We start from the raw sequence: 23,251 nt of genomic DNA on the forward strand, positions 1-23,251 counted from the left end.
ACTCCAGGTTAAACCAACATTTTGTTCAGATTTAAAGATAGGGATCATTGGTTCTTGCAACCACCGATAAAAACTTCGCCACAGCTAATGTTCTAGCATTTGTCCGGTCTTCCAATAGGAACCTGACATAGTGAGCCTCTGATTTTCCCTGGAAAGGTACCAGCAAGGGTAATATCAGTTCAGCCCTGGCTTGCTAGTATTTCGCAAAATTTATAAAACACTTCACAACCCAATATTACCAAAGTAATGAGATAAAATGCAAAATAAACCAAAAGCATCAGGCAGGATTCAACTAATGAGTCCTATCAGCAGAAGTCTGCACAAGCTTTACACTCTCTGCTGCCCCCACTCCAGTTTATTTACTTATTTATTTATTACCCACCCTTCACCCCAAAGCACTTCTTTTCATCTGTCCTGAATCTTCAAACATTCAGCTTCATTGGAGGCCCACAAGTTTTTGTGGTTATGAAAGGGGGGGGGGATTTTCCACATGAGGCATCATTTTATAATCTTCTATCATATCACTTCTTAGTCAACTTTTCTCTAAACCAAAATGTCCCAAACACTGCAACCTTTCCTCAGAGGGGAGTCACACCACAACGTCAATCATTTCTGGCAAGGAGTACGTCACTGCAATCATGCATGTTGTTGCCGGGATTCCAAAGGATGGTGGAATGTTGGGGATGGATAGATGAGAGGTAACTGTTGTTCAGCATCTTCTCTGAATGCTCTGTGGGCCAAATTAGATGGGACATGCGGTTTCCTCTGATGCTTGTTGTTCTTTTTCTTTTTTTAATGAAAAGCAGCCTTGGATACAAAAGTGGTCACAAGAGGGATGGTTTAACCTTTACAAAGCATTCATAATCTTGCTCTGCAATTAGACACCCAGAGGGACACTATTTCAGTAGGTGGGGGTGAGATCCTCAACACAGTTTAAAAGTTTCCTCTTCAATATATCAGAGACCAAATTCATCAAATCATAGAATCGGAGAGTTGGAAGGGACCCTGAGGATCATCTAATCCAACCTCCTAGAAAACAGGAATATGCAGTAGTCCCATACAGGGATTGAACCTACAACCTTGACATTATCAGCACCATGCTCTAACTAAGCTTGCTGTTGTTTAGTCGTTTAGTCGTGTCCGACTCTTCGTGACCCCATGGACCAGAGCATGCCAGGCACTCCTGTCTTCCACTGCCTCCTGCAGTTTGGTCAAACTCATGCTGGTAGCTTCAAGAGCACTGTCCAACCATCTCGTCCTCTGTCGTCCCCTTCTTCTTGTGCCCTCCATCTTTCCCAGCATCAGGGTCTTTTCCAGGGAGTCTTCTCTTCTCATGAGGTGGCCAAAGTATTGGAGCCTCAGCTTCACGATCTGTCCTTCCAGTGAGCACCCAGGGCTGATTTCCTTCAGAATGGATAGGTTTGATCTTCTCGCAGTCCATGGGACTCTCAAGAGTCTCCTCCAGCACCAGAATTCAAAAGCATCAATTCTTTGGCGATCAGCCTTCTTTATGGTCCAGCTCTCACTTCCATACATCACTACTGGGAAAACCATAGCTTTAACAGTACAGACCTTTGTTGGCAAGGTGATGTCCCTGCTTTTTAAGATGCTGTCTAGGTTTGTCATTGCTTTTCTCCCAAGAAGCAGGTGTCTTTTAATTTCATGACTGCTGTCACCATCTGCAGTGATCATGGAGCCCAAGAAAGTAAAATCTCTCACTGCCTCCATTTCTTCCCCTTCTATTTGCCAGGAGGTGATGGGACCAGTGGCCATGCTCTAACTAAGATATCCAGGCTGATTGCAGGGAAATGGTATCCTTTAAGCAGATGCATTGCATTTACTGCTCGGAATAACTTCCAGTTCAGTTCTACCAATTCTGATGGGCAGCAGCTCTCCAAGGTTTCAGGCAGGACCTTCCACATGCAGAACAGACTGCTTGAATCGCTCCTTGACTTGCAGAGAGGCTCCCAGTTCTGAGGGCAGAATGAATTTTTTTGCCCTGTTCCATCTAAAGGAATCCCACTCCCTAAGAGGAGGATGCAAGCGGCTTCTCTGAGCCCTGACGAGAGGCAGGATATCAAGGCCATGCCTTGCTGCAGCTTTTATTTTGCAGGCACAAAAGGGGGGATTGAAGTCTGGGTTAAGGGATTCGGTTTGAAAAGCTGCTGCACTCCCTTTATGTGAGGAGTTCATTGTTTTTATATCTGCGGCGCTCGTCTTCCGCGGATGGCAATTCAATGAACTAGCCCCGGAGCTGCAGATTGGAGCTCAGCATTCAAAAGCCATCTGTGCCGGCAAGTACCAGAAGCAAGGCCTTCTCTGGGCTGCCGGAGAGTTAAGCCAACTGTTATCCTCTCAGATACTGCCTTACATATGCTGGGTTTCTCGTCAGCCTCACCGAGTCATTGCCTGTGGAGCTGGACTGGTATATGCACCAGATTCATAAGAGCATAAGAAGAGCCTGCTGGATCAGGCCAATGCCCATCAAGCCCAGCATCTTGTTCTCACAGTGGCCAACCAGATGCCTGTGGGAAACCCAATAGCAGGACTCCAGCAAAACAGCACTCTCCCTTCCTGTGTTTTACAGCAGCTGATATTCAGAAGCAATGCTGCATCTGACAGGGGAGGCAGGGCATAGGCATTGTACCTAGCAGCCATTGGTTATATTGTCCTCCATGAAAATGACCAATCCTGTTTTAAAGCAATCCAAGTTGGTGGCCATCTCTGGCTCCTGTGAGAGTGGGTTCCATAGTTTAATTATGAGCTGGGTGCAGAGGTGTCTTCTTTTGTCTGTCTAAAATCTTCCAGTGTTTAGTTTTGCTGTGGGTTAAACCACAGAGCCTAGGGCTTGACGATCAGAAGGTTGGCGGGTCGAATCCCCGCAACGGGGTGAGCTCCCGTTGCTCGGTCCCTGCTCCTGCCAACCTAGCAGTTTGAAAGCACGTCAAAGTGCAAGTAGATAAATAGGTACCGCTCTGGCGGGAAAGTAAATGGCTTTTCCGTGCACTGCTCTGGTTCGCCAGAAGCTGGCCACATGACCCGAAAAAACTGTCTGCGGACAAACGCCAGCTCCCTCAGCCAATAAAGCGAGATGAGCGCCGCAACCCCAGAGTCATCTGCGATTGGAGGGGTTTCAGCTCTTGGAAAAGTTGGCAAGGCAAGGCAACAAATGAAGGAAATTGTGCACAATCAAGAACCTTGTGAAAGGCTGCAGGTAGGGATGGAAGGATCTATCCATTTCAGTTCTCTCAGTTTCTCCCCTTTTTTTCAATCTTAAACAAGTCCTCCACATTTCTGCAGAGATTTGCATTTTCTTGGTTTTTTTAATCCTTGTGAAAATTGTTCAGCGTTTAGTGCAAATCTCTCCCAATAAACATGTTTGTAATTTATCCTAATATGCTTTTTTGTATGCTTTTTTCATTAATACACCACTTTTTATGCACACCTTTCCGTAATCTATGCATTTCTGCGAACATTGGATGGTTGGAGAACTGCTTGCAAAATTTAGATAAGTGTGAATTTTGATGGATGGCTATGTTTTGGTTCCCATATTATTTCAGAAAGTGCAAAGGTGATAGATAGACATGTCTATAAATGTGAACTGAATAGAATTTCTCCCCGCATCCATCCCTGGCTATAAAGTGTTCAGGCAGGGTGAGGAATAAGCACACCATGATGTAGTGGTTAGAGTACCGGACTAGGTTCTCCCCATTCTTGTTTATTTCGGTCCTGGAGGTGCTCTTGAACATGATTAGAGGGGACCGGCTGGTTGAAGGAATTCAGGTTGGAGCTAAACAGTATAAACTTAAAGCTTTTGCAGATGATCTAGTTTTGACATTACAGGAGCCAGAATCTAGTACGAAAAGGGTATTGGAACTGATTCAAGAATTTGGTCGGGTGGCGGGATTTAAATTAAATAAGCAGAAAACTAAGGTTTTGGGGAAAAAATTGACAAATGCAGAGAAAGAAAAGTTTCAGAAGGAGACAGACTTAAATGTGGTTAAGAAGGTGAAATATCTAGGGGTTAACATGACAGCTAAAAATTTGAACCTATTTAAAGATAACTATGAAAAATGTTGGTCAGAAATCAAAAAGGATCTAGAAACTTGGTCAAGACTGAAGCTTTCCTTTTTGGGTCGAATTGCTGCTATAAAGATGAATGTATTGCCTAAAATGTTGTTTTTGTTTCAGACCTTGCAGATTGTGGACAAGATGGAGTGTTTCAAGAAGTGGCAAAGAGATATTTCTAGGTTTGTCTGGCAGGGCAAAAAGCCCAGAATAAAATTTAAAATATTAACAGATGCGAAAGAAAGAGGGGGGTTTGCCCTGCCAGACATGAAACTGTATTATGAATCAGCAGCTTTCTGCTGGTTGAAAGAATGGCCACTTCTGGAGAACACTGACGTTCTGAATTTGGAAGGGTTCAATAATGTATTTGGGTGGCATGCATATATTTGGTACGGCAAGGTTAAAGCTCATAAAGCTTTCAAGAACCATATTGTCAGGAAGGCAGTGTTCAATGTCTGGATAAGATATAAAGATTTGTTAGAGAACAAGACCCCAAGGTGGTTGTCACCAATGGAAGCTAAGGCTCAGAAAAGACTCAATATGGAGGCCAACTGGCCAAAATATTGGGAAATAGTAGAAAACGACGGAGACACATGGAGATTGCAGAGTTTTGAGAAACTAAAGGATAAAGTGCGAGATTGGTTACATTATGCCCAGATCAGGGAGGCTTTTAATTTGGATAAAAAAAACAGGCTTCCAGATGGAAAAATCGAAATTAGAAACAGAACTTTTAGAACCTAAAACTAAAGTACTTTCAAAAATGTATAACTTGCTGTTAAAATGGAACACTCAGGATGAAACGGTTAAATCAGCTATGATAAAATGGGCACAAGACACTGGTTATAATATTATGTTTGCTGACTGGGAAAGGTTATGGACCACCGGTGTGAAGTTCACAGCATGTAATGCCTTGAAAGAAAATATTATGAAAATGATATACAGGTGGTACATGACCCCAGCCAAGCTTGCAAAAATATATCACCTGCCAGACAATAAATGTTGGAAATGTAAGGAAACTGAAGGAACATTCTTTCACCTTTGGTGGACTTGTCCAAGGGTTAAGGCTTTCTGGGAGATGATCTATAACGAACTAAAAAAGGTATTTAAATATACCTTTCTTAAGAAACCAGAGGCCTTCCTTTTGGGCATTGTTGGCCAAATGGTGCCAAAGAAGGACCGAACTTTCTTTATGTATGTGACAACTGCAGCAAGAATACTCATCGCAAAATATTGGAAGACCCAAGATTTGCCCACCCTGGAAGAATGGCAGATGCAACTGATAGACTATATGGAATTGGCAGAAATGACTGGCAGAATCCGAGACCTGGGAGAAGAGACTGTGGTAGAGGACTGGAAAAAATTTAAGGACTATTCGCAAAAGCATTGTAAACTTTATGAATGTTAAAATGATGCAGGATACAAAAATAATACGGCAGTAGTAAACTAGTGCAAGAATATGAAAATAATTGGACTATAAAAACAAAGATGAAATTTGAAAAACATTATGTCAAACTTAATATTTAAATATTGGATAACAAGAGCTAAAATTGGAGACATAACTGTTGAAATATACAATTTAAAACAACTTTTAAGAGAAGGTGAAGTATTGCAGAATACGATTTTGTAAATTGGAACACAGAGAAGGGAGACATGAGGGAGTTTTGAAAGACGGTTATGAAAGTGTTATTTAAGAAACTGAAATGTTTTCTTTTTTGTGCTTTTTTATGTATTTTTCACCTGTTTATGTTTTTTTTTTCCCTGCCTCTTTTTTCTTTTGATTTAAGTTTGTTTAACTGTTTGAATTCTGTAGTGGTTAAGAGCGGTAGACTCGTAATCTGGTGAACCGGGTTCGATTCCCCACTCCTCCGCATGCAGCTGCTGGGTGACCTTGGGCCAGTCACACTTCTCCGAAGTCTCTCAGCCTCACTCACCTCACAGAGTGTTTGTTGTGGGGGAGGAAGGGAAAGGGGATTGTTAGCCGCTTTGAGACTCCTGAAGGGGAGTGAAAGGCGGGATATCAAATCCAAACTCTTCTTCTTCTTCTTCTTATAATAAAAAAAAATAGAGTACCGGACTAGGACCTGGGAGAGACCAGGGTTCAAATCCTCACTTGACCATGAAGCTCACTGGGTAACCTTGGGCTGATCTCTGCCTCTCAGCCTAACCTCCCTTACTGGATTGTTGTGAAGATTAAATGAGGAGGGGAGAGAACCATGTGAGTCACCTTGAGTTCCTTGCAAAAAAAGGTGAGATATGAATGCAATCAATCCAATTTTCAGCCCAAAAATCCCTCTGAATGTTCCCACTGATATTTCTCAAAAGCTGGGAAAGGGGTGTGGAAGCAAATTCCTCCTTAGCCTCTCACCCAGAAAAGTAGAACTTTCAGAGCAAACTTTCCAAAAAATATCACAGTGAATTTGCTTAGCATGGAAGATGAAGAAATGTTTGGGGTAGCACTCTGCTTCTCCCCCCCCCCCCCGTGGTAGATAACAATCCAATGTACCCCTGGGCAGGTTACCTTCTCTCTCAACAGAGGTGTGATAAGCTATAATGGCTGCCCCTTTTGCCTTTATTATTAGAAAATACCCCATTGTAATATGAAAAGGACTGTATTCCATATTAATGCCTAATGTGCAGTTCCAAGCAAAGCAAAACGAATTATGTGAAGAAAGAAGCCCAAGCTGTACTGTAGGCTGGCGGTGGGATCAATTACCATAACCCCCCGTGAATACAGAGTATTTTCTGCCTTCCCAGAAGCAATAGATCTTTGCACTAAAGATTCTCACCTCAACCCTACTGTTATACATCATCTGCAAAACATGCCGCTAATGTAAGCATCTTAAAAAACACTTACATGTACACAAGTAAATACTGGAAGGAAAAACAGGGAACAAACCAAAAAAACAACAACAGCTGATGTCTGTGACAGATCAAGAAAAGTCTAACTTTTCAAATATGAAGAATGAACTTCGGCAAAGGGACAGGCTAAGTCTTCACCCTGTCCTCGGAATTTGTAGTCAGTGCATCCGATTCATTCTGCCTAAAGTGCCAGCGTTGCAGAGCAAGGACCGAGGCATCAGCCCATCTCATTAACACCAAGCCTGGGTTTCTTGCACTTAAAATCCTGCAAAAGACTTCAAAGGCTGTTCACCTCTTTTAGCAGGTCTGAGTGGCTGATGTGCCACAAGTAGGTTTAACAAAGGGACAACGGAGAGGAGGGTAAACACATGCTGGGTTGGGGGGGGTTGGTTAGGCATGCATAAAGGTGGTTTATATGTACACCTTAAAAGGTAAATTCTGAATGCAACATCCCACATGTACTGTATTTCAGTCAGGAGGCAGGGAGCGACCATCTTCAGGTCAAGATCATCCACCTAGACTACCCAAGTCATCCCTGTTCTGAAACCAGGGTGGACACCAGATTTGAGGGTAGGGGGAATGTAAGCTTGTTCTGCTGCTGTTTCACATGGCTTCTCTTACTAATTTCAGCATGAAAAATGTTTATATTATGCTAAAAATAAAAAAGCAACCCAAGAAGCCGCCTCAGGGAATAAAATAGCAAAAACACAATATGGGTAATACATCTGTAGAAAAGATGGCCAAACTGTGGCCCATAAATCACAGCTGGCTACTAGGAATGTTTTAAGGAATTAAAGAGTAGTAGCACAAGTCCCTGGTATACACAGAGGCGACAGCGGAAACTTGTTTAATTACTTTTATTTATACAGGTATGTGCTGCTTCTAAGGTGTGGCTCCCAGACCCTAACCAGACCGAGATCTGCTTAGCTTTAGAGAGATAGTAGCCCCATGAAACTTCAGACCATGTCCTGCGGCAAATTTTGGATACCAGTAATTACTAAATGAAGTCGTCTTAAAAACTGTTTTAAAATTTGCTCCTCTTTCCCTCCAAACACGTCTCTCAGGAACACTGACAGAAAGTACAGATGTCCCATGAGGTAAATTCCAGCAAGATTCCCATGCCCTGGCCATATAGTTTAGTACACCTTATTAGGAAAAAAACAGGCTCATTGTGTTTCAAGGTTCCCCGCTCACAACTATCCTACTTGCAGCTATTCTGGGGGCAGTGGGGGAAGGAAGAAAGGAAAATTAGGTAGTCTTGTGGTATCAGGCCCTATGCAAGATTTTGGAGGGGGATGCGGGTTAAACACAGAGCCTAGGACTTGCCGATCAGAAGGTCGGCGGTTCGAATCCCCGCAACGGGGTGAGCTCCTGTTGCTTGGTCCCTGCTCCTGCCAACCTAGCAGTTCAAAAGCACATCAAACTGCAAGTAGATAAATAGGTACCGCATCAGCGGGAAGGTAAACAGTGTTTCCAAGAGCTGCTCTGGTTCGCCAGAAGTGGTTTAGTCATGCTGGCCACATGACCCGGAAGCTGTATGCCGGCTCTCTCAGCCAAAAACGAGATGAGCGCCGCAACCCCAGAGTCGGCCACGACTGGACCTAATGGTCAGGGGTCCCTTTACCTTTACCTTAAAGATTTTGGAGGGCAGTAAAAGAAAAGCAGCTGCTGTTCTGTTTGAGCACTGGCTTCAGCACCATGGGAGTGTGACGTAGCTTTCATGGCACCCTGGACAGCTACAATGGTTCATAAGAACAGAGCTTGGATGTTGCTTCAGCAGCAGCCACCCTCAAACTGAGTCTTAAATAGGAGCTGGCTCCTCCTTCTGTGGGAGGAGCCTCTTTAAAGGGGCCCTGCCTGCTTTGGCTCCAATGGGGTGGAGGAGGCTGTGGATTACATTAGAGCTTCTGAACTGGACATCAATTCAACCTCTGCAGACTGGAGAGGCAGGCACACAATGGACTCCTCTTGTGCCAGTGCCCATGGTTCAATATGTGTAGCCGGGGCCAGCAATTTCTTCTCTCCCCACACCTTGGAATCTCTGGCGCCATCATCTGGTGAAGGGGAGCCTGGCCACAGGGTCATGACATCTGCTTCTGTTTTGTCAACTCTCAGCCACATGGGATTTGTGGCGTGTGGCTCTGCAGGCTCCTGGGGGCTGGCCACCCTGAGCTCTCGGGCAGCGCAAAGGTCTGCTCGTGCCCTTCCCTTTGCCAACTCATATTAGGTTTTTAGCTCAAATATCTTTGGCTCTTTTCCAGATTAAATGCCAGTTAGACAGACCTGCCCGCTTACCCTTTCAAGGAAGATAGCAACAGTGGTGAGCCGTAATCATTTACAAAGGTCATGATCGGAAGCTAGCCCGTAAGCAGTCATTTAAAATTCGATTGATCCCTATTTGTAGGCAGGGAAGGAAAATGGACATTTCAGCTGTATTGTAATTATGAGGCTTCCAGGCAGCTGTAAATAGATGTGTGAATCCCTGGAACTGTCCAACACCTGCGAGAAGAAATTATTGCCATCCTCTAACATAGAGATGAGAAAAGGTTGGAGATAAAAACGGCATATAAAAAAGATGAATCATCTTTTCTGCTAATTTGCCACAGTCACCAGCCTCAGAAGGTTATCACAATTATCCCAAGTCAGCTGAACAGCTAAGCCAGGGCCAAGTGCCTTGGAACCATCTCAGAAGAGTGGGAAAGACAGTGTGCATAGAGGAAGAGTTTTAATTTCCTGGGAGGTGAGGGTCAGAAACACAGTATGAAAAGTGAAAACATTGGCAGGCCCTGAGTGGAAGTGGTTCTGGCACGATTCACCCAACTTGGGTCATGCCCAGCTCTTACAAAACACACCATGGATGGGCAAGAGAGACCCTCGCCCTCTACTTCTTTTCTTTGCATAGACCACTGGTGGTCAGCGGGGTGACTACCAGTTTTACAGCCCCACCTGGAGAAAAAAATGACTGGTGGAAGGGAGCAGGAGCAGGAGAAGATTGGGGTTGCCCCTCCCATTGCTAGATATCACACATTAGATGACAGCACAGCTGGCTATTCCATGAAGCGGTCTGAAGTTATGGCACCCTGAGAAGAGGGAATGAAGAAGCCACCACACCCAAAGCAGTGAGGTGAGTTGGGGAGCTGCATACTCTGCTGCCTCACAGCTAACGGCACCACTCCCCATAGCATCATGCCTCCCCACTTCACAAGAGCAACCAGCAACCAGCACTTGCCACTGCGGGGCACTCACCACCACTGGGTATTTGCCGCCTTGTGCTTCTCTACTTTGGCGGCTGCAGCAGTGCACTCATGGGGGGCGGTGGCAGTACGTTCCTTCACTTAGCCCTGGTCCGCCATCTTCCTCCTGCTCGTCCTCTTCTGGGCAGCCCAGGATTGAGTAGAGGAGTGTACCGATGATATCCATGACCACGCTGCCACCAGGATCAAGGAGCAAGAGGCAGCAAGTGGCAGTGTGAGCCCGGCGGTGGCAAGCGCCAAGTGGCAGAGGACAGGAGGTGTGGGGCAGTGCTGGAGGGGTTGCCTCTAGCTGCAACATGGCTTCAACTCAGCCCCAGAAGGGCCATTGGCCTGATCCAGCAGGCTCTTACGTTCTTAAGATTGCTTGTACAACTGTGCCAGCCTGGATATACTCGAGTTTATCCCCATTCCTCCCTCCCTTTACCTCCTATTCCACATCCCCTTGAACTGTGGTCTTGTTGACATTGTTCTCTGCCTCTGTGAGGACTGCTCCTTGCAGCGCTTCTTGCACAGATGCAACATAAGTTTGTAAAGCAAGCACCAGCTAAATTCACTTTTGAATATGTTTTCACAGCCAGAATTAATAGGTTGACCTGTGAAAGGAATACACCTATTAGGAGACGTTTACTGAACCAAAACAGGTAACTAATTGAAAGAACCCCCTTAAATAAATGTAGTACCTGTTAACAACACACAACAGATAGAATAAATTATCTGAGTAATGATGTTCTGTAATTAGCAGGTTTTAACTATTAAAACAAGAGCTACTATATCAGCCTGTGCGATAGACTGACTTGACTATCAGCATGGCTACAGGAATGTGATCCTGCCCCTCCCCTGAGCTCCTGTTTCAGAGTCAGCGAAAAAGTGAAGCAAACTCTCACTAGGTTCCTAGCCTTTGAACAACCGCACATTAAATATGAAAACATGAGTCGCCGCTCTCAATAAAATCAGGAAATAGATTGTGCATTTCTGTACCCTCATCCCAAAGCACCACACCACAGTTTGCACAGGGCTGGCCCAAGACGTTTTGGCACCTGAGGAAGACCCCCAAAATGGGGCTCCCCCCTCCCCACCAGGGAAAAAGGGGTCAGGGAAGATCTACATCAGGAATGGGGGGGGGAGAAAGATTGACATTGGGATCTGCTGTGCCAGTCACCTCACCTTGCCTCATAGGTAGGCCAGCTCTGAGTCTGCTCTCTGACCAGCTCTCTAGCTGTACAGAAATAATGTTTCCCCCTTTTCTTCCTGATGTAACACTAATGTCTCAACAAATGAAACTGATACTGTATGTAGAAAATGTAATTTGAAAAAAGAGACATTGCACATACTTTTGTAAACCAAGAAATCTTTAATAAAAAATATGTTTTTAAAAGGGGGGGAGAGAAATCATGTTTGTTTGTTTTTAACTTATCTAAGCACTGCCTTCCACTCAGCATCACTTTCACAGTTCTGCCCATCACTAAAAAAAAAAATGGGTACCGAATTTCTTTAATTTAAACGGCGATAGCCTACCTTTCAATCAAATTTATGCAGGCACCTTACAGATGACACTGAAAATAGACCTCCCCAACAGCCCAGCCAGCAGCGAGGCCTTTCCAGAGAAGAGGGCTGGGGCTGATGGGAGTTGTAGTCAAAAACATCAGGATCACACCAGTTCAGGGGAAGCTGTTTTTAAGTTCAGGCTGTAAGGTGCCCGGATAATATTTTATTATAGACTTTTAGAATTTATAAATAAACAAACCGTTCTCATGCAAATCGGCCCCATGGCAGCAGTAATTTTAATACAAATTTATTATTGCAACATTGTGCTTTTATTTTATTTTTTTTAAAAAAAGTTTAAAAGCTGGACTGAGTGACTTAGGGCCAGTTCACCATCTCTCAGCCCAGCATACCTCACAGGATTGTTGTGAGGATTAAATAGGGCAAGGGAGAACCGTCTCCTTGAGCTCCCTGAAAGAAAACAGTGATTGGTTAAGGGCAGCTGGCTTCTTCCTTTTCATGCTTGGGATTCATCTTTAATCCCAAACCACAACATGGGATCCACTTCAAAAAACAATTACTCCCAGATATTCTGACATGACAGCATATCTCCAATTGCCTCTTTCTCTCTTATGCAGAGAGCAGAGCCAGTCTCTTTTTAAAGGGCTGTGCTGAAGAGGGGATTTTGGCATATATATATATATATATATATATATATATATATATATATATATTAATATGGATTAAAATATTCATTGTGAAGTAAGAAACACACTTCATTTTTACATACACATGTACAGTGGAATGATATTATTATTGTATTATTGCAGTTTTGATTGATGTGAACCACGTTGGTATTCCCTGAATGAAATGTGTAATAGTAATAATAATGATAAGAATAATAATAGATATTTCCTCCTGTACAAAAGAGGGAAATGCCCCTTTTAAAATGGTGTCACTGCCATCTGCAGTTTTTATATGTAGTTGTATTTTTAAAATAAAATAATGAATTGGTCAATTTTTTAAAGATACAGTCAGCATCTGTACAATTGTTTTAAGTAAGTTTTTTTTATTATTTGTTTACTTTTTATTTGCTGACGGGCTTCCTTTAGGAGGAAGAGTGGGATATGAATTTGATAACTAAATAATAAATAACACATTTTAAAAATTGATTAACCCCCAAGTTGGTTAAAAAATTGCAGCCCCAGTAAACCAACCCCCAAGTTGGTTAAAAAATTGCAGCCCCAGTAAAACACAAGCAACCCAATATCCTGATGCTTTAGCCTTGACTTCCCCCATTCAATATGCACAGACTTTATGTAGTATACAGATGGCAGAATTCAGGAGAAGGAAGTCATACTGGAATCAATCAGATTGTGCAGATCAAACCCTTTTTTTTTACTCCCAAGTCCTGTTGAATCCGTTGTGCAATTCAGGATTTTTCTGCGAACTTGAGTTCAATTGATTTCAATTAAAACTTTGCATCATGACTAACGCTTGGCAGACTGTAAGAGAATAATCATGTTTCCCCGTTCCTAGTAGGTTAAATCTTGGGCTACACCAGGTGAGACTCTGTCCCCGGGCAAAACTTGCATGCTCTGTGACATTGTGCATCTGAAGGCTCCATAATAAACGCACACACATACAAATAAAATCTTTCTCCAACCCCAACAATCAAAAGCATGACAGCTGCTGAAATCTCTATGGCATGCGGAGGGTTTTCCTCTTCAGTGATTGGGAAAGCAAATCCCCAGAGAGAAAAGAACGAAAGTGCATTGAGATCTAGGAAGGTTTAATATGGGAAATGACAGAGGTTCTCAATTTAGCAGTAATTCTAGAATATATCTCTTCCATCTCGCACATACACAATCTAATTACAATATATCACTTTTTGTTTTTTGTTTTTATTTCATAGAATTGCACTTCTGCATACATTCAACGTAGCTATGGCACAAGCTGCTTTGACAAGAACAATCTCTAACTATCTCTCTCTCTCTCTTGTGTTTTCTTTCATGCTCTAGAGCAGTGGTTCCCAATTGGTGGATCACTAAAGGCATGTTTGAGTTAAAAGTGGGTCATGGGTCTGAAAAGGTTTAAGATACCTAAACTTAAGATAGGCATTCACTATCACTTCTGTATCCAAACTCTTGATTGGAAACAAAAACATGCTTAGAACATCTGTCTCTGTTTCTGTCCGTCCCCCGTCCCCCATTTTAAGAAAATCTACCATTTTTTCCCCTTTTCTTTTTTTTGGGGGGGATGGGATCTGTGGCTGAGGAAATAAGAAGGGGAGAAGGAAGTTCTATCATTTCCTAATCTTAAATTGGTTTTCTTAGCCCCGGTTCTTGTTTTATTTGGGTGTGAATGGACCTTTTCTCGTACGCTTTTGTCGTTAGTCACCCCCCCAAAAAAAATCTCTCTGAGACGGGGAAGCTATGATGCTAAGGAATCTTTTCTCTCTTTCTCTTTTACTTTTAAGTTTGTGTCTCCAAGCAATTACAGAGACAATCCCATTGTGCTTCTTCTCCGTCGCTTCCTCTCGCTCCTCATTATCATGCAAAACAAATGATTGCATCATGTAAAGACATGCACACAGAATCTGCCCATCCACACGCCAGCGGTCTGTTTCCCAGAGCGGCTGCTCACACTTCTGCACAATAAGGCATCCTAATCATAAATGGTTTGACAGCTTGGCAAAGAACATGCTCGGTGTATAATTATTAGAGGCCACTGGGTCCAAATCTCAGTTTGCTGAGATCAAAAATCGAATGCTTTTCTCCCCTTACAACTGATGGACTAAGACAGCCTATGCTAACCGCATGCCCTCCAGATGCTTTAGCGTGCTGGCTGGGGATGATGGGAGCTGTAGTCCTAAACATCTGGAGGGTGCCAGGTTAGCAAAGAATGTGGCCGTAGTCCCAGTTTCCACTCACAGCAGCCCTCCTGCACAGTCTTGGCCTCTGCAAAGAGGCCTGTGTGGGAAGGACTTCCCATTCTGCCCCACAAGCCAGCCCTGGGCCTCTGGCTCCTTCCGGGATGCTGCAGGCTGGTTTTCCCACCGCCTGTTCTGAGTCCTGGGAGTGCCTCGCGGGAGCACTCCTGTAAATAAAGACGATAATGTCAGAGGCAGCCCTCAGCCAAGGCAAGAGCCGCCCTCTCACCTGAACACGGCTATAACAATGCTGCCTTGCGAAGGTTGTTTCTATGACAAATAGGAAGTTTTCAAACTTTAAAAAATGAGGGCGGCAGTTCTGGAAATATCAGGCCCATGGAGGTCGTTCCTCCACCCGCACCTCTGGCAACGCAGCCAAAGACTCAGCCCCAGACACACACACCTCTAGCTCTCAAAACATGATGATTGTTTGGCGCGCTTGTGCTTTCCCCGTTTTTAAAACCACCTTCAGGCAGAGACTGGGCTGGGAACATTTCAGCCCCCAGGGGGTTGTTTCACAAAGTAATGAGCATCTGAATATTGTTTGGAAGCCTCCGCTAGGGCAGACTCGCTTCCCAGCAAAAGTGTCTGTTCCCAAAGAGCTCTGCTCTGCCTCCTCCTCTTTCCTGTACTTAAAATGTGAGATCAACAAGGCTTTGCCCAGTGCAGACCTTCTGTTCTCTTGTTTGAAAGGGCAGGGCTGTATGACACCATCACAAGGAGGTCAAAGGCTTTATTAGGCTGTTTGGGAGGCTCTCCCTTCAAAACTTGGGGCTTGGGGGATGAAGCAGTTTAGCAGATTAGGTTCTGAGAATCCCCAGACTGGCTGTGTTTGGCAACTTTAACAAGTGTCTCACCTATGTTTTATTGATGGCTGCTTTCCTAAAGCCACACCCATGATCTCAATTTTGTTATAGTTTACCTTTGACAAATTTTGAAAGAAAAAGATTAGTAGCTGGGCTGCAAAGTTTCAATGGCTGAGTTAGGTAAATTTATCAAGTGAAGTTCTGTCTTATTTCCACCAGTGTTAGCATGTTTGAATCACTGTTAATCCTGCTTTTAATTGGTAGTGATGTGAGTTCAGAGCTGTTGTTGGTTGTTGTTGTTGTTCTTGTTATGGCAGCAGCAGCAGCATTTTACAGCTGTGTTGCATGACACAAGTGAAGAAGAAGAAGAAGAAGAAGAAGAAGAAGAGGAGGAGGAGGAGGAGGAGGAGGAGGAGGAGTTTGGATTTGATATCCCGCCTTTCACTCCCCTTCAGGAGTCTCAAAGTGGCTAACATTCTCCTTTCCCTTCCTCCCCCACAACAAACACTCTGTGAGGTGAGTGGGGCTGAGAGACTTCAAAGAAGTGTGACTGGCCCAAGGTCACCCAGCAGCTGCATGTGGAGGAGCGGAGACGCGAACCCGGTTCCCCAGATTACGTGACTACCGCTCTTAACCACTACACCACACTGGCCCCAGTGAACAAAGCCAAAGGACTATTCTGCCAGGCCTATGCCGACAATTAAGAGCACATCTCCCACAATGGTTTATTGATGCTTGTTTTTTACTTTTTTGCACTGAAATTGTTTTTAAATTTTTTAATGCTTTGATTGTATGGTTTTTTATCTTTCTAATGCTGTAAGCTGCTTTGTTGTGTGATTTAGTGGTGTAGAAATAATTTTATAAATAAATAAATAAACTACAACTCCCAACTCTGGAGATATCTTTAACCTAAAAGGGAATTGGGAAGCACAGATCTCCAGGAACTCAATCAGCTGAGGACCTAGTGGATCCATGGGTAGTGCAGTTCTGCCCCACCCCCATAATGCTCCGGCGGGGGGGGGGTGCTCTGTGATGGCACCATCACCATCAATAGCTTATTTACCAACTGCACATTAGGCAGGAGAAATGGTGGGCTCCACAGATGCAGAATCACCACCACAATCACCAACAATGTCATAGCAGAGCAACCCCTCTGGCCTAATCCACGAGAAGTGATCGGGGGTTAGGATCAGAGTCTAACAACAGCAGCTAAAATCAGCCTATCCACAGAATAAAACAGACCCAGGATCATTCAAAAGCTGGCCAGAATAAAAACGCAATTAGGGTTCTCCTGAAAACCAACAGAGCAGGAGCCAGACATATCTCCAAGGGGGGAGATTTCAAAAGTGATGGGGCCAGTGCAGAAAGGGCCCTGTCCCTGATACTTACCCACTTAACAACTCTTCCTGCAGGACCAAAAAGCAGGGCTTCAGAATCTGATGGCAAGGCTTGGGGAGATAGATATGAGTGCATGTTGTCCTTCAGATGAACTGCTCCTCAACCATTTCCTTCGAAGCACGGCAAGGCAGTAGTTGCATTGCAAATTTCAAAGAGCTCACTATCTATCTCTAAATAATTCCCAAATCGCTTGAGAATCCCAAACAACCTTTTAAATTGCTTGTCTGAGCCAGACGCTCAACAGCAAAGCAGCTACAGTACTTTGCATGCAGAAGATCCTGGGTTTCTGCCCAAATCTTTAATGCTTAGATCAGGCCTGAGCAGTTTGTTCATGCTGGCGCTGCCATCTCTGTGACCTCAGAGACGGAGGGGGAGTCAGTGCCCACTTGGCTTCCAAGTTGACATCAAACACCTTTTCCGGAAGAGAGGGCTCACGTATTTCATATCTGAAGTGCTTCCCACACTTTTGAGTAGGTAGCACAGTTCACCCAGTTAAAGAAATATTTGTTCATCAGCTCTTTAAGGTAGCTTTAGTGGATTAATCAATGAATTAATCTACGGAATCTGCATATGCATCTGAGCAAATTTCTTTGTTTTAAAATGGTGTAGGCGGGTCCCACATGCTCCAACAACTTGGCTTCTAAAATATTAGCTATGTTGACATAAAAACGGCAGAAAAGGCAGGGAGCCCCAGGCAAATGAAGTGTATAACAAGAGGCAAAGCATCCGTATTTGAAACTCCCTGATGAAGGACCTGACATGTCCCAAATGCCTGGGATATTACACTTTCTCTTCTACCCCTTTGCTTTCTGATATAAAAACTGCCGGGACTTTCTTTTTTATTTCTGCTCTCTGGCTCCCAAGGGACCTGTGTGTCTTGCTTGGGGCTGGAGACAGGTCCAGGCAATGTCTGAGTTTTACATTTTCACAACTAAGAGATCAGCCATAATTTGCTTCTTTGTCCCAGTGATTGTAGACACAACCTGAAATCTCTACTGAGCCTTGGAGAGCCTAATGCAATTAAGGCAGCAATCCTATAGGCCAGGGGGAGGGGATCTTTTTTGGTGGCATCCCCTTCTGGGTGGCCTGGGGGGGGGGAACGTGCCAGTTGTGGGCGAGGCCAGAAGCAAAAGTGGGCAGGACAACAAATGTCAATATTACCTTTGCACAGTCACTCACCACTTGATTGATCATCCATCCAGAAAAGTACAGTGGTACCTCGGGTTACATACGCTTCAGGTTACAGACTCCACTAACCCAGAAATATTACCTCGGGTTAAGAACTTTGCTTCAGGATGAGAACAGAAATCGTGCTCGCTTCAGGTTAAGAACAGTTTCAGGTTAAGAATGGACCTCCGGAACGAATTAAGTACTTAACCTGAGGTACCACTGTAAAAGCCATGATCAGAATTCAAGGACAGGCAAAAGCACTCAGGGAGAATGAAAGGTGTTAAGTTGTGGGTGAACATATCAGACGACACAACGATTCTTCAAACAGGTCTTGTTTATTCACAGGCCAGAACAGAACTGAACTGAAGGGTTCAGCCAGCCTGCTTATATAGAGTTCCACTAGAACGCAACAGTAACCATTTTCTGTAACTATCCAATCACTGAACGTGACTTTCGATCCCTTATTTGCATATGTGGACCTGAGTGAAAACTATCTACAGTATCCCCCTGCTATTCCAGGGTGAGAACTTCAGTACATAACAAAAGGTGTTGCCTAGATGTTGAGACACAACACAAATACCTGGGAGTAGGCCCCATTGAGTTCACTGGGCCTTACATCCGAGTAGATATACATAGGCCTGTGCTGTTAAGAGTGTGAACTTGGCCTGGATAGCTCAGTTTGTTAGAGCATGGTGCTGAAAACGCCAAGGTTGCAGGTTTGATTCCCATATGGGACAGCTGTATATTCGTCTCTCCATTGCAGTGGTTTGAGCTAGAAGATCCTCAAGCTGCCTTCCAACTCTATGATTCTGTGATTCTGTGTCAACTCTGAAGTATGCCCTATGGACCTACCTCAGTGGGTCTTACTCTCAGGTAAGTGGGTTTAGCACTGTAGTCTTCACCTCCAATCTCCTCATATGCTCCATTGTAAGACCGTGACTAAACAAAGACTAAAAGAAAGTGCTTATTCACATAGCTCATTGTTAAACTATGGAACTCACTCCCACTGGATTAGACAATTGGATTAGACAAATTTCCACATCCTGCCACATGGACTGAGGTATGGTTCCTTGATCCTGCAACCCTTTTCTGGGAGGATTGTGATGGTGTGTTTGTGATTCCTGCATTGCAGGGGGTTGGACTAGATGACCCCTTGGGTCCCTTCCAACTCTACGATTCTCTGGTGTTATGATTGTCTGATATGGATGGTCAAGCTGTCTACAGGAGGAGCAATTTCAAAAAGCTTTCACAGGGTCATGCACCTCAGGAAAGCCCGTCCTTCTTGGAGATGACGCAAACAGGCACCGACCAAATCAGTGTTCTCAACTTGCACGCCTATGCGCTTTACTTTCAGGAAGCGCTTGCAAACTAAGGTTGCTTTGAGATGTCAGTACACTAGATCTGTTGCACTTTAAAAACAGAGAAAGGAGCCAGAAAACACACAGTCTCTTAAGCAGATGCTTCTTTCGAACAGGAGAGCTTCTTTTCCTTTTACTGGGAGGTGTGGGTGTGTGGCAGTTGGGAGCCTTGATTTATTGTGTCATTATTTATGTCTGAAAATAAATGAGGCATAAGCCTAAAAACACGAAAAAAGAAAATTAGATTCCACCTAGATTCTCTGACTTTTCTGTAGCGTATTTACATGAAATGTACAATTTTCTGTTGTGTTTTTTTGTCCGTGACACGGGGCCTGTGCCTTTGTTGACCGTGTCTGTCCGCCAGGTCTGGGTGCTTGTTTCCACTGGCTTGTCATGTTCACTAATTAGAGAGCTGCTGCATGATTCACCTTGTTAATTAGAGGGACTCGCACACACAAAGCCCCTTCGGGCAGTGCGAAAAAAGAGCCTCGCACCAGTGCCCTGAGAAAGCTGCAGCCTGTGAAGTAATTCTTCTCATCTACCTTCTATTTTTTATTTGAAATGAATAAATCATTGAGATTTTCCTTGTGGAGTGAGAATGCAAGAATTCACATCTTTGTAAGATGTAAATTATATGTGATCAATAGAAGGATGACTACTATATTGTACTTAACAAGCCTCCCTAATTTGCTGCTTGTCAGTCTATGAAAAACTACTTGAAATATTTTGTCCCGATACTGAGGGTGATTTCCCCACCACCACCCTATCTTGTCTGCCCCCCCCCCTTTTTCTGCCCTTGATGTATAAAAGAAATGAGTGATAGCCAGTTTCGTATAGTTGAATCTGAACTAGAAATTATGTAGATTATTTAAAACTCAGGCTAGCTTTGCATTCCAGGGAAGCAGCGGGCATTTTGCAAAATGGGACCCCACTCTGAGGCAACACTCACCCAGCTCCTTGTTTGTGGCGTAAAGGGGTGGGGGAGGCTGTGTGTGTGTGTGTGTGTGTGTGTGTGTGTGTGTGTGTGTGAATTTTTGCCTTGTCTCTGCTCTACTTTTGCCATGTCTTGCCAGGTCCTCCAAAATCAAACGTACTCAATGCAATAAATTAAAATTGTTTTTCTCCTGCCACCGTGACTTGATCAAACCATCATCCAGACTGCTAAGGAGCGTGTGGCACTAAAAACGGCGCTTGCCACATTTCCCATCTGTTTAGGAGGCTCTCAGAAATGAGCTTCTGTGGCTTTCTCTATAACTATTTGATTAAAATTACTTAATAAAGCCAAATGATTTTTAGTGAATTGCTACACTTTTGTCATTTATGCAAATGAGGTTTGATGCTTAGAAACTCAAGCAGTCCATAAGAATAGAACAGAATTGGGAATAACAATAAACCAAACCCTTCCAGTCTTGAAGGAACTGGGCAATAATAGTTTTTCACTGGGAAGTCATAGCCTTTATGCTCAACTCAGGCCCACTTTGCACTGGCATGTTGATGGAAAGTAGGGCAGGGGGTGTTGAAGCCCCACGAGGGCAGCAGGTGCAGCCCAGCAGCAAAGGGGGGAGGCCCAATCTTAAAGAGGCAGAATCCACGGAAAATATAATTAGAAAACTGGAAAATATAGTTGACATATTATCCCTCTCCCATAACAGCAGAACTAGCGGACATCCAATGAAGCTGTATGTTGGGAGATTCAGGACAAATAAAAGGAATGTCCTTCTTCATGCAGCGCATAGTTAACCTGCGGAACTCCCTCCCACAGGAGGCAGTGATGGCCACCAGCTTAGATGGCTTTAAAAGAGAATGACACAGATTCATAGAGAAGGCTACTAGAGTTGGAGGCAGCAATGCTTCTGAGTGCCAGCTGCTGCAAACCACAGGCAGGGAGAGTGCCCTTGTGCTCGGGTCCTGCTTCAGAGGCAGATTGAAGTCTTTTGTATCAATCCAGTGTATTTTCTTTTAATTGTTGAATGATTCTGTGTGCATTGCGGCAGCCTTTGGCTATGTGCAACAAAACTGACTGACTGACTGACTGACTGACAGAGGCAGATTTAGGGGAGCACAACCAGTTCGGTCATATTGGGGGTGGAACCTCGGGGGTGCCACTTCAACTATGGTGTGCAATAGAAGGCAAGAGGCACCAAATTTTGGCGTCGCACTGCTGAAATCCCCAAAGCCCACCACTGCCTGCTTAATGGCTTCCTACAGGCATCTGGTTGGCCACCATGAGAACAGGATAGGCCTGATTCAGCTTGGGCTGAGACCTCTCTCAGGGACCTGCCACCCCAGTAACATCCGTGTGCACCCAAAACACGCATGAGCAAAAGAAAACAAACCAGCAATGTGCTCATGTGGTGGAAGATGGGAGTGGAGGAGAGAGAGAAACATTGCAGCTGGCAACTGGCCCAGAAGCAGGGAAATCAAGCTGGCTGCGTCTGCATCTGGAATGAGGCTCACCTAAGGCCACTTTGGGGGTCCCCTCTTGCTTTTGCTCAAACTTCCCAGAAGATCCTCTGGAAGGAAGCAAGAAGAGGCTGTTGGCAGCCTGCTCATTCGCTTGCGTTCTCAGTTCCTTGGCTACATTTAGACTCTGCTTGTTGCCCTTTTGTTTTCAGTGTCCTTAAACGCTTCACTTCGGAACATACAGTGGCTAAGAAGCTCCCCTTTCATGCTGATTGGGTAGCTCTAGGATGCTAGAGGCACAGACTCTGAGGCAGAAATAGCAAGGGAACGTCAACACCCCATGACTCTGGGCCACGACACTGCTGGTTGTGAGTGAGTAAAGCCACTTCTGACCTTGGGAGGGGGTGTTGTTGTGGGCTTTACACCCCCAACACGCGCACGGGGGCTGGCTCCCAGCCCCCGCGCAATCTAGGGAATCCTCAGGCCACGTCATCCCCTGGCCAGCCAATCGGCTGGCTCAGGGTGTGTGGTTTGCCTCATTTAAGGCAAGCGCGGCCAGGGATCTCCCTCTTTGGTCGCTCAGCTGCTCTGGTTTTCCCACCCACCCTCCCTTCAAGGTTCCCCTTCTAACCTTGCTATGGATCTCAGTTGGTCGCCGTTAAGAGGCCTGGTAGGAATTTTTTCCACTTGGCAAATTGGCACCGCCATTTGGTTTTTTGCCTACCTCATAGGTTTTTTGCCTACCTTGGTGGTTAGGCATTGGTATGGGTATTGTTATGTAGATGGGGGGGGGAGTGCCATCACCTCCTCCAGATATTGAAGGGTAGTCCGGTAAAGGATTCCGGGGGCGTGGCCTTGTCCGAAGCCTATAGAGGGCAAGGCCTAAAGCACAGCCCCGAGTGGTGACCCCGGGGGAGTCCCTAGTTGATGTGCATCAGCAGGGCTCCCCCTGCTGGTGTTAACCCTTCCCGGTCTTCAAGCAAACAGGCTGAAGCCGGATAGTCAGATAGGACCAATGCCTAAGCCAATACCGCTCATCACCTGTAACCAATAAAGTTGTAGCCCATTAACCTAAAATAAGGTGTCATGTGTCTATTCCTACTGGTGGGAGGCGGGAACTCGACACGCAACCAGCCTGCAAAAGTTAACATTCACATTTGTTCCTCTGCCCATTTTTGCCTCTGGCATCCTGAAAGTTTGCCCAGATGAGAATCAGGTTGGATAATGTTCCCCATCGCGGACTTCCGGAGGCGGCGCGAAACGGGCAATGGCGGTCCTCTTCAGTCTCTGAAGAGGGGCTCCGCAGGAAAGGATCGTTCGCTACGGCACAGCGACGATCCACTAAGAAAAACCACGAGCAGAGTGAGCTCGTGGCCGTGGGACTCGGCAGGCACCTGGAGCGACCCCCAAAACGAAGAAGGGACCCCGTAAGGGGCTCCGGAAGCGCGGAGGGGAAGCGGTGCTGAGAGTACATCGCTCTTTCTGCGGGAGCGAAGCCGCGCGGCTGTTGCTGATGAGCGC

The sequence above is a fragment of the Podarcis vaucheri genome, assembly GCF_965113315.1.
Source record: "Podarcis vaucheri genome assembly, chromosome: 7".
In the NCBI taxonomy this organism is placed as follows: Eukaryota; Metazoa; Chordata; class Lepidosauria; order Squamata; family Lacertidae; genus Podarcis; species Podarcis vaucheri.